Source organism: Sus scrofa, chromosome 7, assembly GCF_054392235.1.
Source record: "Sus scrofa isolate SSC_HxYL_T2T_F1_AM1 chromosome 7, Sscrofa_HxYL_maternal_Yorkshire_Landrace_v2.0, whole genome shotgun sequence".
NCBI classification, from domain to species: Eukaryota; Metazoa; Chordata; class Mammalia; order Artiodactyla; family Suidae; genus Sus; species Sus scrofa.
The window spans coordinates 107093278-107113459 of NC_139389.1; the positions used below are offsets into that span (position 1 = coordinate 107093278).

The 20182-nt window shown below is 46.2% G+C and overlaps 1 protein-coding gene across 20 annotated transcripts in view; it reads right to left on the bottom strand.

Moving 5' to 3' along the window:
• DPF3 (double PHD fingers 3) overlaps positions 1 to 20182 on the bottom strand; it is a 314102-nt gene that overhangs the window by 39411 nt on the left and 254509 nt on the right. For 11 of the 20 annotated variants that reach the window (XR_014811148.1, XR_014811140.1, XR_014811143.1 and 8 more), the window contains one exon: positions 14422 to 16132. The exons of the other annotated variants lie outside the window; for them this stretch is intronic. The gene's annotated coding sequence lies outside the window, so the exon portion shown is untranslated. Of the gene's footprint in view, positions 1 to 14421; positions 16133 to 20182 lie in introns of those variants that run through there. 20 annotated transcript variants of the gene reach the window in all.

Sequence of the window (20182 nt, forward strand, 5' to 3'; positions counted from 1 at the left end):
AAAGGACATCATACTAGCCAGTATCCAGACATAAACCATCTTCCTGATAGCAGTTGATTGGCGTTTTTTTGTTTGTTTTTTGTCTTTTGTCTTTTGTATTTTTAGGGCCACACCCACAGCATATGAAGGTTCCCAGTCTAGGGGTTGAATCAGAGCTGTAGCTGCTGGCCTACACCACAGCCACAGCAACACCAGATCATTAACCCACTGAGCGAGGCCAGGGATCCAACCCACAACCTCACCACAACTGGAACTCCTCTGATAGCAGTTTTGTTTGCCAGAGATCTCGGGGTCTTGTGCATAAACAGGAGGCCTTAGCTTCCTATTAGCACCTGAGATGGGCAACATAGACTCGCTCCCCAAGATAAGGCCTTTCAGACCACAAAGCACTTGAACATTCCCTTTGTGCCAGTAAGAACAAGCACAAGTGCCCATTCCAGGGTTTGTGGGACTGATCCAACTCGGTAGGAAGGAAGTAAGATGCCATTTCTACTGTGTCATTATGAACCATTGAAGACCTTTGCAACCTAATTAAAACACACTCATTGAATGATGAGTGAATCCAATAGCCCCAGAACAAGCATTGCTTTGCACCATCTTCTATTTTAGTGTCTATTCAACTATCTTAAGAGGGATATACCAGAGCCAAAATCAAAAGAGCACAGCTAGTAATAGCTAGCGTGGTCTTAGCTTATTGAAGATACCATCAACTCGTGGGATCCGAGGAGGCTCCAACCCGCTGACCTCACTACTTCTTACCACTTACCTCCCTCTCTGTCACTGGCCTCTCATACACCCATATCCAGACGCGGCCATATCCACCCCTAAAATCACACCCTTGTATCTATCTGCTTACCCTTTTCTCTCTCATTCCTGCTCATCCCAACTCCAGTTAAGCCCAACCTTCCATCTGCTCCCTGCTGAACCCAAGCGAGAAAATCACACCACTGAACTAGCCGGTCTCACCAAACACGACCATCAATCTTGGCAGTGCCCCATCTTTCCCTGGTCAAACATTCTCCCACATCTCTCCGTCTCAGGTCCCCCACATCCTCTCCTCACACTCTTCTGATTTATTTTTTTTTGAACCTATTTTTATTTTACTTCATTTTTGAAAAGGCTCCAACTTAACAATAAAAAATGAACAACCCGATGAGAAAAATGGGCAAAAGAGCCAAGAGGACATCTCACCAAAGAGTTTGCAGATAACAAACAAGCACATGGAAAGATGGCCAACTTCAAGTATCATTAGGGAATTATAAATCCAAATGACAATGAGATACCACTACACACCTTATGAGAATGTCACACTCTTCTGATTGAGCTGAGAAAACATATAAGTAATAAGAGTCAAACGTCCTTGTCTTCTCCACGTGCTCACACCCGCCTCCCTGCACCTGCTTCTCTGCACCTGCTTCCCTGTGCTTGTCTCCCTCCTGTCACCAGAACCAACTCTTCCAGCTCCTCCTGGCACCTGGATCCCAACCTCTCACACCTGCCCAAGAACTCTGTTCCTGCTAGAATTCCCTCTTGCATCATCAATTTCTCTCTCTCTCCTCAAGTGTCCTACCAGCATACAAATAGGCTACAAAGGAGCCTGGCTTTCAAAGAGACCAAGTACCCCCTTCATGGAGGACCCAAGTCCTGTTCCTCTTTTTAGCCCAACTCTTTGCAAAGGCCAGTGCTCTCTGTCCCCCTTTCTGCACCCTCTCTCACACTCCCCTGCACACTCCCCTGCCCTCCTCCCTCCTCCCTGGCTGCCCTTCCTCTGTCTCCTTTACTGGATCTGCCTCCTTACTCAAGACTCTTCTTTTCATCTAGTTAGACTCACCTCCCCTAAATATCATCTACACACTTGTCGCTCCCAAATGGATATCTCCAGCAAAGACCTCTCCCCTGTGTCAGACTCATACATCCACGTGCAAGTGGTTGGGAGCCCAAAGAATAGAAAGTAAGAAAGATCCAAAATGGCAAAAGATCACTGTGGGAAAATTCCCATCTCAAGGAGTGGTGGGGACCCTGCGGAGAGGAAGGGAGCCTGCAGCTGGGGACTGTAGTATCTTTGCAGAGGTGGGAGGTGGAACTCACAGCAAGCGGAAAAGCTGATGACACCAGCTTTCGGAACGCCCAAAATGCGTTTTGCTTTTTTATTCTTTTTATGGCCGCACCTGCGGCCTATGGAGGTTCCCAGGCTAGGGGTCCAATCAGAGCTACAGCTGCCAGCCCACACCACAGCCACAGCAACGCGGGATCCAAGTCATATCTGCAAACTACACCACTGCTCATGGCAACGCTGGATCCTCAACCCGCCGAGCGAGGCCAGGGATCGATCCCGAGTCTTCATGGATGTTAGTTGGGTTTGTTACCACTGAGCCATGATGGGAACTCTCCAGAAAGCATTTTGGATCATGCATAAGTAAAGAAAAAAGGTCACCACAGGTTCCAGAATCATGAGAACAGACAGGAGAAAGTGAGAAGAGAACGAATTAGTAAGTCTTAGGTGAAGGAATTGAGGAAGAGGAAAGGAGACAAAGAAAGAGGTGGGAGACAAGAAGGCAGCTGGAAGCACTGGGCAAGCGCATGAGTGTAAGAACACTTGCAGAGATTCTGGTCACGAAAACAGAGAATTTGGTCCTTGCTTATTCAAGAGACACAACCAGAATTCTGGTTGAATTCTTAACAAGATGCAGAAACTCAATCCTCTGAGTCTTTGCTAGAAGGGTATTAGTATTATTACTACTAATGGCCACCATTTATCAATGTGCTTCCTGGGTGCCAGGCATTTTGAACACACTTCCTAATTGAATTCTTTTTTTTTGCTGCACCCATGGCATATGGAAGTTCCTGGACCAGGGGTCACATCCAAACTGTGACCTACACCATAGCTGCAGCAACGCTGAATCCTTAACCCACTGCACTGGGCCAGGGATTGAATCCTAGGCCACCTTGGAAGGGGGTGGCAGAAGCACGATGCAAACCCACAGCTTATCCCAACCTCCACCAGGGTAAGCACCATACCCCTGAGCCACGGGAAACAGGCAGTGGGGAGAGACCTTCTCCTGACACAGGGGGGTGCTGGGGGGCCTGAGAAGCAGCACCCCCCCCTCCCTAGAAAGCACTGACTATCATGGGCCTCCCAAGTCAGAGGGCTGCCCACCTGCACCGAGGTCCTGCTGTGCTCTCCACCACCCACTGTCCCCTGTCCACACTCCAGGATGCCCTTGAGGGGAACCTGAGGACGCAGCAGAGCGGTGTGAGGATTTGGGGGAACTGCTTGTCCCCAGCCCTGGCAGCTAATCTAGGACGTGGGATTAAAAGCACTCCCGAATTATCCTAGGGTAAAACCAGGTCAAGGCCACCTCCAAATCCCGCCCTCACAGAGTTAAAGGGGAGGAACTGGAAGGGCTTAAAGGGCAAAGAAGTTAATTAGCTAGGGGAGAAACAGAGCCTGGATGGTGGGGGCGGGGGTGATGGAGGCAAGGCAGGGAGCACCCCGCTTGGCCCCCAGAGCCCGAGGTCTTGGCAATGACTCTCCTGTGTCTCCGTCTCCTCCTCTATGGGATCAGGTCTGAAGGCTCTTCTCTGTGCCTCACCGCTGAGGACAGGGCAGACTATGGGGCCAATGCAGCCTCATCTGAAATGGGCCTCGGGATGGGGTGGTTGGGCCTGACTCTGGAAGGTCAGCGCTGGGAGGGACCAGTGATTCTCGACAGGTGTGCACCCCGCAGGTGCCGGGACCCATGGGAAAGATGCCCTGTCTAACCCTAACCCAGCTGGTTCTCTATCTGCCTCTTCAAAGAGGAGAAGAGGGGGATGGAGTCAGGGGTCAGGGGAGTCACCAATGTGGATGGACAGAGAGAGGACAAAGGAGGCATCGACCTCCAAGACATGATTAGTGGTCATGTTGGGTCAAGGATGGCAGGGGGTGGGGATGGAGTATAAGCGGCCATCGCCCCTCCAGAGACCCCTGTAACAGTGCCTGAAACTTCCACCACTGAAGCAACCCCGGGGGCTTAAAAACCTGACCTCCAAAAAGCCACAGTGAAAATGCAACCCAGGATAACGTGAAATCATGTTCCTGACCTAATCCACCTGAGCCTCTGACTGTCAGCCCCAGAGTGAGCCTCACCCCTTCCTCAAAAAGTACAAAGAAACTGAGCCCCCAAATGATGAAGCGATGGGCCCAGGGTGGCAGGACAAGGTGGCAGCAGGGCTGGGACTCTCACCCAGCCCTCCTAAGTCTTTCCTCAGCATGGACTGGCCCCTGAGAACATTCCGGGGGAGGGAGGGTGGCTGCCATCTTGGTGTCCTCTTCCCAGGGCTCCCCCTGCTCCTGTTCAGCCCCCACAGCAAACCAGAGCCTCTGGGGCCTCACCAGCTGACTCCTCCCTGACCCTGCCTTCTGGAAGGATGAACACACATCAAAACCCTGGGGCCAAAATACTCCTGGGTACTGTCTGCTCTGCGCCCAGCTCCCTTTTCCACAGCCTTCTGGGAGGGAGAAGTTTCCAGAAGGGACAGCCCTCAAGGCTATCACAGAAGGGGCACTCTCCTAAGAAACATTCCTCTGTTTGCAGAGTGGTGATAAGACAGGAGCATGGGGAGGAAAAAAAAAGTCATATTTTAAAACATCACATTCTCACTGAAATGGCACCCTGGAACTTTTGAGTTCATCTGACCAATGCCAGGTTGGGTTCCTTAGTTACAAAGACAGAGGCTGAATGTCTTTTGAAGCAGGTCAATTAAATGATGCCTGGGGGACCTTAAAAAAGAAGTGATGAAGGGAAAGACGTCCCAGGAGAGGAAAAGAACCTGACCTGGGAGAGAGAGGGAGCTCTCTGCTCCCCTCCCGACAGGCTCACAGCCACAGTCCTCCAGAGCGGCCCGGCACAGGACAGCCTGGCCAGGGCAGCTGGCTTTTGCAACTGCCCAGTCTGCCCTTTGCTGGGAAATGTGGATTCCTTAGCACAGGCTAAACTCACAATGCTGGCCAGCCAATGGGTAACCCGACTCCCAGCAAGGATGGATTCGCCCAGGAGCCAGAGGGACTCCTGTTACTACAAGAAAAAGTAAGTTCCCGGAGGAGGAGGAGGTCAGAGAAGAGGAAACAAGAATGAACAGAAGTACAGAGCGTATGATTTAAGGAAGGAAGGAGAGGATGCAGGAGGGCCCCCCTCCCTGGACAATGGTCAAAAAGGAAAGAAAGGAAAAAAAAAAAGCAGGAAAGAAAGCCTGGCCTTTGAAGTCAAATAGACATTTGCCTGGCTAAGGGCAAACTACTGCTTCTCCTTTCTCCACCTCAGTTCCCTCAGCTGTCAAATGGGCCCAAGACCACAGGTCGTTAAAGGGAATCGGGAGATGAGAGAACCTCTGATGACATGTAACTGGTGCTCAGTGAGCCCGGCTCCCCTTCTCTCCTTGGCTTACAAAGCCAGCCCCACGTGGTCCCAGGAAAAGCCCAAGAGGAAACTCTCACCAGGGAGCCCTGGACAAGGCACGGGGGTCTTCCAGGGAAGGGGACAGTGATTCCAGCGGCTATGGGCTGACTCATTGGGCCAATCGTCCTTATTTCCCTCCTCACATTTTGGGAGCTCTGGAGTGCTCTTCCCCCAAATGAGGCATGCAGCAGAAATGAGCTGTGATTAGCACAGCAGAGAGACCAGAAGGATGGGGGAGGATGGGCGAGCAGCTGCAGTTTCCTGGAATTAATGGAGAGGGAGCAGGGAGGGCAAGTTGCTGTCTCTGAAGATCTGTCTCCCTGTGCCAATCACCAGGCAGAGACTTCTCTTAAAGCCAACCTTCTCAGGCTCTGCAGGGCGGAACCCAGTCTGAGGGCTGCCTGTGATAGACCCATGCGCCATTAGAGACAGGCCTAGGGTGTTCTCTGTGAAGCATCCAGCGAAATTTCAAGCCAGGGGGTAGGTGATATAGATGGATTCATGAAACAGACACAGAACATTGAGCCAGATGCAGTTAACACTCGGCCCCGGAACATTGGCTGTATCCGATCTACAGCAACGCTACAGTCCAAAGGCAGAGGAAGCAAAGAGTGATTCCAAAAGTGTTTGGTGAGACAGTGCTGTACAAGGCCCAGGCGCTGCCCAGATGATGGAGGTGGGAGGGGAACGGGTGGATCCAGGGGCTGGCATCCAATCATTTTTCAAGGGAAGGTGGATATTACCCCACTGTGGGCTGCAATTCCGTGCTGTCAGAGGACCTTTTCAGTCCAGGGCTCTGCCACCTTTGGCCACGCCTAAGCCAAGGCAATGGTCACTGAGCAAGCAATGGCAAATGCACTCATATAAATATCAGAAAGAAGATCTGGAGTCTGGGCTCTACCAGGTCTGTGGTCACCAAGTCACTTAACCCTTCTGAGTTTTGGTCTCTCATCTGCTAAGTGGGACAGTGATCCCTGCCAAGGCTGCCAGGAAGATTGCAAGGAGAGTGCAGTGTCACTCTCTGTCAACATGTCAGGAAGAGCCAACGACACTTGGCCACCATGAAGAAGATTGCCCACAGACTTTGGACTCACAATCCATATGCCTCACACATGGCTACACCTCTCCCAGCCTTAGGGGCCAGTGAGGGCTCCATCGACCAGATGACGTGGGGAATACGAGCATGGGAACAGAAATGGAAGTGAGGACAGGGCATTGCAATCTCACCACTTCCTCATCCTTCAACATGTAAATCAGCTAAGGGTGTCCAGATAGCGGTACCAAAAGAAGCTTCTACCTCCAAAAACCATGGCTGGAAGCTAAGCCTGGTTGCCTTGATTTTTCTCAATGACCTTCATTGACCTTTCAGTCTAAAGGGTACTTTTTCAAATAAACCCTTTCTCGCACTTCACAAGGAGGCCGATCATAGATTTTTGATCCCACATTCCTATTGGCCTCTCAGATAAAAAGCTCCAGTATAGGCTAGGCCCATACTCCTCCCCAAATGCATTACAAACCAATCAGTAATATAATAGCCGTTTCTCTGGTTTCAGAATACACCTAGTGGGAAACGCCCATGGAATTGTCTGCTACTAAGCAAGATGAACCTTTTCATCAGTTGGGCAAGTGTCACGCAGAAGACAGGATACACTGGGGTTCTGTTACAAGTCCTTTAGAAGGGATTCTGATCACCCCCTTTCCCCACAAGGGCTAGGATCCTTTACCCACAGAGGCAGCCTGGTGAAGAAGCGTGTAAGAAGCCAAACTTCTTGACATGCACAGGGAGGCTATCCTCACAGAACTGTCCTAAACATCACATTTTCCCTGCTCAAGAACTCACAGCTCCTCAGCTTCCTACGGTTCCTATTCCCTTTGCTGTGGATCAGGCCCCCACCTCATGCCTCCCCACTCCATTCGGGCTCATCTCCGCACAGACCTCAAACCTAGTGTCACGCTCATGTCCGAATTTGCTCAGACGTCTCCCATCATTGTTGTCAGCCTGCCTTCTCCCTGCCCACCTGACTCTACTCATCTCTCTGTGAAGACCTACTTAGCCTGCACTCCCAACTCCCTTTGCTGAGTCCCTCTGATAGTCACATTTTGCACCAACTTGGCACTTAATTAGATGGTCTTGTCTAAAATAATACAGCGGCCACCTGTCTCTCTTCCTCATGAACAGAAAAGATGTCTTACACCGTGGAGAGAGTCTTAGCACCAGAAAATCCTCGACTGGGAATATCAGGCTTTAGCAGCTGTGACTACTTTTGTCAACTCCATCTCTCTGAACCTCAACTTCCATTTCTGTAAAAAAGGAATTACAGTCTTAACCTGAAAGGACTAAATATGGCTTTCACAAGCTAACATCTGTTAAGAAGCCTATTGGCAACTAGCACATAGAAAGTATCCCCCCAAGTTTGTTGCAATTTCCCTTGGCTTCTCTTTTATGCCCCACAAAACCTAGCACAGTACTGCAACAAAGAAGGCATTCATTAATTGATCAGCAACCTAAAGCGAACCAATAACTGAAGGGTCATTATGCAAAGTAACAGTATGTGGTCAACACGTATTGATCTATTTTTCAATTATGGATGAAAGGTTGACATCTACGGAGGGAGCACAATCCATTTTAACTAAAGAAGTTTGCAGGATTGCAAACTGCCAGTCTCTCTGAACCCATAACCCAGCCAAGCAGAAGTTTCAACATGAGCATTCGTGCCAGCGATTCATCATACCCCTCCTTCACCCCTTCAAGTTCCCTTCATTGCCAACCTCTTTTACATTCCTGGCCCACAGCAAGTTGATTTCCTGAACTAAATATAGTACAATCCTTGCTACAAACACCACGCAAAACTATTCTCAGTTCTTTTCTAAGTTACTTAGAAAGCATCCTGATCAATGCCGCTCCCCAACAGAATTTTATCTAATATACATAAATAGAAAATTAACTTTGTCTTCTAATAAGACTTTTCTTCCCCTGCCAAGTTGGGGAGAAGGGAGTAGACAACCATGAATATTAGTGAGGTCATTCGACCGAAATCCAGCTGAGAATAATATCCAGCAACTATGAGGTCCATGTACCAAGGATGACGCTGGCCATGGCAGAGTCCAAGGACATGAGATTAAAGGGGAACTCAGGAGGAGTTTCAGCTGAACCATTTCCCTTTATGGCCTTTTGGCTTTGCTGTCCTTTTCTGCTGCTTCTCACTGTTCCTTTTTCACATACTGGGTGTTTCTCTGGAGGAAAATGTCTCTTGCCACCACATTCGCTCTCCAGTTGGTGTCTCCCACTATTAGAGCAAGAGGAGTCCCCGTACAGGCTTGGGACACTGCTCCAGGATGAATAGGAGCCAGCCTAGAAATGTAATTTTAGTTAATGATCGTGATACACATTCATGAGACTAATTTTCCCCACGCCTCCCACTCCCAGGTGGTGAGTCAGGCGCTAACTCTTTTGGGTTGCCCAGCTGCAGTTCAAAGCAGTGCAGAGCTAGGCAGGTCCCCAAGAGGTCATCTAGCCCCCGCCCTGAACTCCACACAGGAGAAACACTTGTCCTTGGTGAGCTCCATTTCAGCCTCAACAGTCAAAAACTCTTGATGTCAAAAACCCTTAGAACAACTGGCTTGTTCTAAGCCACAAGGTGCTTCTCCTGTCATTTCAAGAGACCAAAAGCAAGAGTATAAATTGTTTCTTTTTCTCAGCCATACCAATAACAATGGTTATTAAGTGATCTCTAATTCTCTTCCCCAAGTTAAACAAGCCCAAATCATTAAACCTTTTCATAAAGGGCTTACTGTCCATCCCGTTAAACCTGTTATTAATACTCTTCTCTGTATCTTTTAGTTTTTCCGCAGTTATTTTCAGCTAATTCAAACACAATGGTATCATTTTTTTTTTTCCTTTTTAGGACCGTAGGTGCGGCACATGTTAGTTCCCAGGCTAGGGGTTGAATCAGAGCTACAGCTGCGGGATTCGAGCCGAGTCTGTGACCTACACCACCGCTCATGGCAACGCCGGATCCTTAACCCAAGCGAGTGAGGCCAGGGATCAAACCAGCATCCTCATGGATACTAGTTGGATTCATTTCCGCTGAGCCAGGACAGGAACTCCTGGTATCAAATACTAAGCAGGGGTGGCGAAGGCCTTCCCAGCCCTTGTGTGTTATTCCCAATATAACACAGCCTGGCATCATGCTTATTTAAAAATAAACAACACAATTCTCCTCCAGCTAGTGTTCCGCTAGGCCTTCCAGATCCATCTCCACCATGATTATGCCTTGCCAGCGACACTAATAGCACAGTCCACACAACTGTATCAGTCAGACTGGTGCTAAACCACTGTTGACACTGCTATCACTTCTCGACCAAGTATTTTCTATTCTGGTTTAAGGAAACACCAGGTAACCAAGGGACGGTGCCACTCACACCATGTTTATATAAAATACATAACAGGATTTTCTAACTTGGTCTGAAGCGCTTTTCTCCTTTTTTCAGTTTGTGCCTAATAACTGACATCCGGGCGACCTCAGATGTATGTGATCACGGGGTGGAGCGTAGAGCAGACAGAGCAGACAGACAGCAAGCCCACCCCAACCCGTGCCCCTTTGAAGGAAACCTGGAAATAACAAGGGGGGCTTAGCAATAAGTGCCACTAAGAGGTATCCCGAGATTGAAAACTTACAGATCCTTTCCAAACAACGGAGCATCTGCTAGTAAGGGGGCTAGAGAGGAGATCGTCAATAAATTTGGGACAGCTGCTGCCACCTAGCATGACTGGCTCAGAGGCCACCCTTCGGTTCATCCCATATTCAATTTGTAACATGGTTTTAATTCAGTAGGATGTCTGGTATCAGGAGTCTTCACCATCATCCAAGGAGGAAAATTAGGCCTTCTCAGTTCTTTGGGGATGTGGGGAAGTCTCCTGATTCTGAATATGAGCACCAGAGTCTGAGTTCTTAGGAAGAAATGTATTGCAGCAACATCCTCAACACCTCTTGATTAACAATTTCAGAGCCACAGTCATGGGAGAACCAGAAGGCATCAGAAAGAGACCCTTTCTCTAGCTGCAGCAACTCCACACCGCCTGTGTCAGGCTCCGCTAAATCCCCTTCATTATTTGTCTCACTGATGACACTCTAGTGTCCACGCTCACCAGACCTGCAGGAGCCATTTGCACGAATTCGGCTATTTTAAAGTTGGCCTTTTTTCATACTCAAGTTGCCAGAAATGAACACCATTAGTCATCGTGTCGCCAGAGTCACTATTATGCATGGCTATCACACAGACTAGCTGGATTATTGATAGATTCTTTAGGTAAGCATTGCATTATTGTCCATTGAACTTGGCACCAAAACTGGAAAATCTAGTCGACGCTTTCTAAAATCTTGTGATGGAATTTTTTGGCTCTGAAACATTTTTGCACATAGGCCTCCATACAGCTGACCCTCTGAGTGTGAAACATGGCCCTAGCCCTTCATCTGATGATGTGAAATTCTTCCCTTTCCTTAGTCCTGAGACCTAGAAAATGCCTTGAATATTATCACCACCACCCCCCAAGTTAACAGTATAATAGTCTCTTTCAAAATCAGGGATCAGCCAACCATGGCCCCTGGGCCAAATCTGGCCAGCTACCAATTTTGGTAAATAAAGTTTTATTGGAACACAGCCACGTCCCTTCATTTACATGCTGTCCAGGGCTGCTTTCATGCTACATCACCAGAGCTGAGTAGTTGCAACAGACATTTGGCCTGCAGAGTCTGAAATATTTACTGTCTGGGTCTTTATAGGAAAAGTTTGCACACCCATTATAAACCACGAGGAAAACAAATTGCTTATCTAGAATAACCATCTCTCCACCCTGACAAAAGAAAACAAAACCAAAAAACAACTCAGACTCAAGTGAGTAGTTTTTACACAGGACTTTGCCAAAAATCTGGTCTGAATCTCTGTTATAAAGTGTCCTCTGATACAGATAGCCATAAGATGTAAAATACTTATAAGACAAATCTAAATAAAAATCCTAAAGGGTTTATAATACCTATAAATATGTTATAAATGATATAAATATATACAACTCTCCAGAATTTTCGTTATTTAAATTTGCATTTTACCTCTTATATGTACCTTACTTCAGAAGACTCTTTGTAAGATTTCATATATAAATATGTATATATATTTCTTTAACAAAAGATGTGAATTTGCTAGTTTGGGAATACCATAAAACTTGAATTCAGTTCTAGTCATATGGAATAATTTGAAGTTCTTAGACAAGAAGGGTAAAAGGAATACAACAGATAGCCCATCATCAATAATAAAGTGAAATAAAAACCGTATCTCTAACTTGTCCAGCTGTGCCCAGAGTTTTAAAGGGGAGACATTTCAGAGGGAAAAGGACTGGATGGCAGAATGTTGTTTTACTGGAACTGCACCCTGAATCCCTAACATGTGGTGGCTAACGACCTAGCTCCATCCAGAGAGCAACCCAGGGACCCATTCCCAGCACAAAACAATTCTAAGTCAGGATCCCTCTAGACACATCCATAGGTTTAAGTCAACGATCTGCTGTCATGAAGAAGTTGGGTCAGGGCACCTTAACCTCGGCTTCACCTATAACCAGCCTGGCAGCCTTTGCAGAGCTGCCCTGAAGCATCAAAGGGTGTCTCCTACATTCTCATGTCTGGGTTAGTCCATACAGAGTCGATCTTCAGTGTTTGTTTTTAATTTACAGTCAACATTTTGAAATGGGGAAATTGCATCCAAATTTTTGAATTTTCAGCTCCTCTTAAAAAACCAGAAGACCCCACTGAAGTCACAAGTCATGAGTGCTCTCTGGCTCTACACACCCCCTGGCCCCCTCTGTCATCTCCTGTGCCCTGAAGCTGAGCATATGGGCTGGGCCCTGTCTCCCTGGCACTGTTAATTTTCTCACACGTGACCTATAGGCATCTGAATTTCAAACCCAGAGCTAATCCTTTATACTAATATGTTTCTAAATGGATGAGGAAAAGTGACTTCTTTTTCTCATTCTCTGGCTCACACGTATACTTGTCCCCTCCCTCTTGGTCAGTGACCACCTACAGACAGAAAGCACATGCATTCTTTGCCAACAACTCACCGTCAGACATTTGGAAAAGGCAGTCCCTGCCCTCACAACCTGACATTACAGACATTTGATTCCCTGGGTCTCCTCTCTCCTTAGTTATTTACATTGTTACTACAGCTCCATGCTAGACATCCTGTCTCTATAAGCCCAAAGACAGTCTCCCCAAAGAAGCCTTAGTTATAAGGTAAGACACACTTTAGGGAGAGAGTGCCCATCAGAATCAAAGCACCCTTTTCCAGGGTATGAAGCAAAAGGAAAATTTCAGGTGCAATCACTTCCCTGCTAGGAAGATATTGAATCCCCAGGTGACCTCTGAATTGGATCTAGTATCTCAAATTTGAGTTGCTGTAGGAAGTGAGTGGTGTATAATAAATGTGCAAAACTTCCTTTTTACTCCCAGTATATAGAAATAGGTGAATGGATTTAAAAAAATGTGATATGTACATGCAATAGAGCATTATTCAGCCTTAAAAAGGAATGAAATTCTGACACATTACGACATGAATGAACTATGAAGATACTGTGCTAAAAGAAACAAATCTCTCACAGAAGATCAAATATTGTATGATTCCCCCCCCCCCTTTTTTTCACTTTTTAGGGCCACACCTGCAGCAAATGGAGGTTCCCAGGCTAGGGGTCCAATTGGAGCTACAGCTGCCAGCCTACACCGCAGCCACAGCAACATCAGATCCAAGCCGCATCTGCGACCTACACCACAGCCCATGGCAATGCTGGATCCTTAACCCACTGAGCGAGGCCAGGGATCGAACCCACAACCTCATGGTTCCTAGTCAAATTTGTTTCCATTGTGCCATGACTGGAACTCTCTGACTCTACTTATATGAGGTACCTAGTCAAATTCATAGAGATGGAAAATAGAATAGTGGTTGCCAGGGGCTGGGGAGAGAGGGAAATGGACAGTTAGTGTTTAATGGGTATAGAGTTTCAACAGAAGACGATGAAAAAGTTCTGGAGATGGATGGCGGTGATGGTTGCAACAGTGTAAATGTATTTAATGTCACTGACTCTACACTTAAAAACAGTTAAAATGGTAAAGTTTATGTCATGTATATTTTGCCACAATAAAAAGAAGAAAAGCCTAAGGAGGGTACATTGAGAAAAAAAATCCTTTTGGCTGCTAGGGAAATGTAAAGTCCATAATGAATGTCACAATGTGACGTTCATTCTAAAGGAAGATAGAACATGCTAGCAGCAGACTCACAATGTCACGTTCCATCTTCACGTGGCCTTGGCGTGGGCTGGCAATGCTCAGAGGGCAAGACCTGGCCTGAAAAGCTCGGCTGGTTCTCTCTGCCCTAGAGGACCCATCAGAGAAAAGCATCTACCTCCACATACAAGGAAAAACCTATCTCAGTGGGGCTGGTTTACAGCTACATCAACTGGCAACTTGGAGAAGCGACACCAAGAGCACCTTTCAGGCAATGGAAATACTAACCTCTCAGCTCTTACCCAGCACACACTGAATCTTGCACTCTTATGCAAAACTATCTTGGCATGGCTGTGATGGCAACATTGGACAGGTACATTAAGTCAGTACGTATGACCAGGCTCTCCATAAATCCACTTTGGCCATGGAGAGGGTGACAATGGCCACGGTGATGGTGGGTGGGCGACAGCAAGTCTGGACCCAAAGCTCAGATGCTGGTACCAATCCTGGACAATCCCCACTTTCCAAGCACCCCTTGTCAGCCAAGCCAGTGGCCACCTCTGTTCTAGACTGGGCTTCTCAACAAAACAATAGGGCTCAACAAATCCTGGCCACACAAACGGGCAGAATCCTTTCAGGAGTCTCTTCTATAGGACGCCATGAAAGTTGAACTCCTGTAGGATGAGGTTGGAAAAGCAAAATTTACAGAGATGCTATAGGAGCATTGGAAACAGACTTTTATTTAACAGAAACTTACACAAACTTGATACAAACCCTACATTATGCAAAGCTTTATCACAGTTCTACACATGTTATAACTTGTGGGAGTTGGTTGGAGAGTGGATTATTATTATAATTATTAGCATTTTGAAAAAGGACATTTTCTATCAGAAAATGTCACAGAGAGGGCGACAAAATGATACAAAGACACTCTTGGTGATCTCCCCTGGGGACTGGTCTCAAAAGGGCTGGCAGGAAGTCTTGTGCCCATCCAACCTCCCCTTGCAAAGACAAAAGAGAGACCAGCAGGCTCAGAACCACGAACACGGCCAATCAAGGTTTTGCTGAGAGCAACAGCCAGCATTAGATTGTACGAGGATTATAGTGGCTCTGCTGACCAGTGAGGGAAACTCAAGGGCATGAACACATAAGACTGGGAGTAGCCCAGTGGTCCAGCCAGTCACCCCGGTTTCTTGACCAGGCTGCAGACACAAAGTTGAATGCACTTTATAGGCCACAACGAGTGCTTCCACCAATAGGGCTGTAAAAGGACAGGCCAGACCACTTGCCTTTCTCCTTTTTACCCCCACCAGCAACTGAATTTGAGGTTCCTATCTTTCAGGGTGGCCTTCCTCACCCATCTCAGGCCCCCAAAGCCAGCTCAGCAGAAGGCTTCCTTTGCAAGTCTCCTCTAGCAGCTGTTAGGGAGCAGAATTAATATCATCCCAGCTGACGCTTTTTTTTTTTTTTTCTTCTTCTCCCTTCCTTCACTGTATTAGTTTAAACAAAGCTGTCCGTGTTCGAATCTGTTGAACTTGCAAACATATATTTAATCGCTAGAGGGAATTTCTTTCAGAACCAGGCCTTGTCAGACAAGATAACCAGGCTACTTCTCAACATCAGATAAGAGGGGCTTGCCTGGGGCGAGGGGAGAGGTTTGTTTGTTTGTTTGGGGGTGGAGAGACTGGAGATAGCCTTTGTGGCTAATTTATTTTAGACAAGTCTTAACACATAATCAAACACTTTCAAAATACTTTTGAAGAAGGGGAAAAAAAAGCCTGATCACTCCTCACTTACCACATCCAACTTGCAGAAATAAAAAATACCTAAAGCACATACAGGAATGGCTTTTTAAAAAAGCCTGAGAGAGCAGAGTTGATCTTTATTCTCGTATTAAAAATGTGGGGTATTTTTCCTTAGAGTTAATATGCAGTCTTTATTTTACATTAAGTCCTCTTTTGATTTGCATGTCTTCACAAAATTGCTTTTAACTTTTGAAGTAGAAGGTACTTTAAACAAAAATACTGTGCCACTTCAGCACCTTTTCTTTTAAATATTGAAATAAATAAAATAGTTAACTCTTTTTTTTTTTTTTTTTGTCAGTTTGTTTGTGTTCAGTTATTTCTATTGTAGAGCATTTCCAGTCTGACCTGGATGTTTTCTCACAGATACTTAAAGAAAATGAAGAATTTTAAAAAGAAAAAAAAAAAATCTTCTTATTGCACAAAGTGAGGCCATTCCCGAGACTTCTCTGAGCTGAGCTGAGTTGCGCTGGAGGTTTTTCCACAATCCAGGCTCCTGTGTTGGCGCAGGAGGGGGCCAGGCTAGGGAAGAGGAGGAGGAGGAGCAAGGCGTTGTGGCTTCTTTTCACCTTCTTCCCAAATGGCTTGCTTGAAGGATGCCGGAGTTCCCAGGTCATAGCGTTGACTGCAGAGGGAAAGGCAACAAAAGATAAAACAAAAAACAATGGCACAGGACCGCTGTCTAAAAAAGAAAGATTTAAATTAAGGGAGTGATAGAAATGAAATGAACCGAAAAGAAAAAGAAGGAATGAAAACAACTAAATTGCCCTGCAAATAAGGCCACGGCGATGTACAAGGTGAACCAGACTAGTGTCTCTTATGCTTTCAACACCAGCAGCTCAAAATCAGCCAAGAATAGGGCAGGTCAGTTGCTGTTGGGCAACGGAATGACACAAGAAACAGAGAACACGACTGGATTTTCAATTCCTAGGGGGTGTAGTAGGCAAAACTGGGTGTTAGCAAAATCTTTTTTTTTTTCTCCTCTGCGTGGAAATGAAACAAACTGAATCTTTTCACTGTTCAAATACTCTAGAAAGACCATTGCGATATAATGTTGCCTGTCCCCTAAGTGGAAATGAGTAACTACAGGACCACTGGCAGCCAGAGAAAATCCCAGTGGATGCCCCATTTGACCAAAAGCCAAAACGACACTTCTTCATGCATCCACCCTCACCTCCAATCCTGCCCCAAGTGATTCCAGGGTGTCAGAATTACTCAGAGAGAGAGAAGCAAGCCAAGATATTTGTTTCAGTCCTCAACTAGCCCAGTGACCCTAAGGGTCAGCCTTGGAACCTGGTGGTAGTTCAAACCAGGTGGGTCCTTTATCCTGGATGGGTACCAGCCAGGCATGGATTTTGGTTCTAGCTGAAACGAAATCTGCCAAGTTATTTTGGTCTTTGGAATGGAGTCGTTGGCACAAAAGAGTAAGCAATAAAACCAAGTACTATCACATTTCACCCCAGAAGCAATTCCCGAGGGCAGAGATGGGCGCCCCTAATAGGGTCTGGTTCACTCTGAGTGAAGCGATGGCCAAGGGAGGAAGGGAAGGGGGGTGTGCAGCTGGAAAGTGGTCAAACCAGTAGGGAACAAAGTTCGAAAGCAAATAAGCAACTCAGCTTCTTCCAAATTGAAACTCCCCTCCCCAGCCTATTTACTCACTGGTCAGGTGTGTAAGATAAATTAGATGCATTTCCAAAGCTAAGACACTATCCATTTACCTAGGCTCTCAAAGGGAGGCTGAGAAGGGCCTGACTTCTACCCACCACCAGGCCCTCCCTGCACACCTGTTCCTGTCTCTTTCCTTTTCGTCCCTTCCCATCCCATCCCCTGTTTCCCTCTCAGATCTGCTTCTCTCCTGTCCCTTTCCAGGCTTTCCTCTTCTTACCTCGTGTTCATCTCCTTGCTGTTCCACCTGCCTCCGGCCCCTTCACTGCAGCGATAGACTCAATTGGCCTTTCTCCAGACCTCCCATAGGGTGCCTGCTAAGTTGGGCATCCAGGCAGATTTCACTCCCTGCCAGAAGTCCTCGTGTCCCTCTTCCAATGCCCCAGACCCCCTGGCCCACCTGCCACTCATTGGGTGAGTCTGTCTCATAACCATAACTGCGCCCTTTCTGTTTTCTCAAATTTCTACCTTTGACTCCATCAACACACACACACACACACACACACACACACACACACACACACACACACACTTCTTTTGCCCCATTTAAGCCACCTAGAAAATAGCAGGTTGGTTCCCAACTTTGTGCTTCTATATTCATTTTCTCTTTCTGGGCCAACTGCAGGCCACTGGGAATGTCCTATTGTGTGTCTCAGTCTTCTGCTCTCCATCTCCTTCAAGGAGGCTCACCTTCCATCCCTCTCCACATCTTCAGTGTCCCCCTCACCCCATCCTCATGTCCTCAGTCTCTCTCCCTCAGCCCTCACCACCACTTCACAGCCTCCTGGCTCTCATCTACCTCCTTGACTTGACCAGTGGATGCTGAGTCCAGGTACAACTTCAACAGTTCTGCCAACCAAATTTCTCGAGCATCCGCTATGCACAGTACAAGACACTAAATTCTTCCACTAATTAGCTCAGAAACATCGCTCAGTTCTGTTTATCTCGACAAATAATTATGGCACAATGGTACTGTCCCAGGGACGTGAATGACATCATCTTTGCCCTCAAGGAACACACCATCTGTTTGATGAGAAAGACTACAAAATTTGATGAGAAAGACTACAAAAAAAAAAAAATCATAATACGTTGTGGTAAGCATTAATACTAGTGACATGAACAAAATGCTACAGAACACTAATTAAGCACTTTTTTAAAAATATTGTGATTTTTGCCATTTTACACGTTACAGGTTGTGCTTCCTAGCTTTATTTTCTGTTCAGCCCTGTCTCCATTCTCTCTGACAACAGAGGTTCTTGCCTACAGATTAAATAACAATAGTCAAGCTAGAGCTCTTTGTTGATCTGGTGGCTTTCTCCAAGAAAATCTCCCTGGAGTTCCCGTCATGGCGCAGTGGTTAAGAAATCCGACTAGGAACCATGAGGTTGCGGGTTCGGTCCCTGCGCTTGCTCAGTGGGTTAACGATCCGGCGTTGCCATGAGCTGTGGTGTAGGTTGCAGACGCGGCTCGGATCCCGCGTTGCTGTGGCTCTGGCGTAGGCCGGTGGCTACAGCTCCAATTAGACCCCTAGCCTGGGAACCTCCATATGCCGAGGGAGCGGCCCAAAGAAATAGCAAAAAGACAAAAAAAAAAAGAAAATCTCCCTGACTACTGGGATCCTCAGCTAAAATAATCCCATGCCACCCCGTGACACTCTTACACATTTTTAACTACTTATGAATATCTAGTCTATCCAACTGAATTGCAAATAAATCCACTGGACAATAAACCCATTGGCCCCCTGTTTAATTTCGTCCTATTCTTCACAGGGCTGAGCTGCTATTACTCAGTCCCTAGCCACCAAATGAACAAAATATTATCCTCCAAGGTCTACAAAATCCTAGCCTGAATCTCAGCTTCAAGACCCAATGTCTGAGTCACTTGTAATAGAGTAAATCAATCACGTGCCCCCTGATACTGGGCACTGAGAAAGATACAACCTTGTTTCTGTGGTTTTCTTTCTAAAAATGCATAACCTTAATCATTAGGAAAAGAGCACACAATCCTAAAGTGAAGGAATTTCTATGAAATTCCAGTGTTCTTCAAAGGTATCGAGGTTATGAAAGTCAAAGGAAGACAGTGGAACTAACCACCTCAAATTAAAGGACTTGAAGAGGACATGACAACTACATATAACATGTGATTCTGGATTAGATCTTGGACTAGAACAGGGACATGAGACAGTTGGCAAAATGTAAATAAATCTGTACACTGTAGTATTGCATCCATGTGAATTTCCTGGTTGTGATCATTGCACTGGTTGTGGTTATTTGAAGAATCTGGGTGAAGAGCATGTGGGAATTCTTTGTATTATTTGTGCAAGTTTTCTGTAAGTATAAAATTATTTCAAAACTTAAAAAAATTTTTTAAAGTCTTAGTCATTGGTTAAGGGCCAGTGTTGAAATATTTTGAAAGCCTAATTGCCAATGCTTTCTAGCTAATAATTCAGTTTTGACAGGGATCTTCCATCATTTTCAGCTGTTTTGTAAATCAATCAAGCCAAATGGTTGTTGGTTTTTTTTTTCCTATACTGTTATTTTGAGTAAATGGTCAGAAATCACTTTTATTAAGCACAACAGTGTCATATAATTTAATGTTTCAGGGTTAGAATTACCTAGGTATGTGACCGAAACAGGGCCTGAGTGCTCAACCCCTCCCACCTTCACCCCCACCCCGGTGTCACTGCCAGCACATTGACCATTTAGAAAGCTCAACCTTAGTTCTTTGGGAAAGTTCATGAAGACTTAGCCACATGACACTCTTACACATTTTTAACTACTCTCAAAAGGATTCTAAAATGATCACTGGTTGGGTTTTTTTGGTTGTTTTTTATAGCAATGAGATGTCTCTTCTCAATCCACTGAGGTCTTGAATGAAAGACCTCAAAGCCCTTTACTGATCTCACTCAAGAAATCTTCAAAATGAGATAAGTGGAGACGTCAGTACAGGCTGAGAAAAGAGAATTAGAAGATCCAGATACCACTTATTGACCTTGGAACTTCAGAGCAGT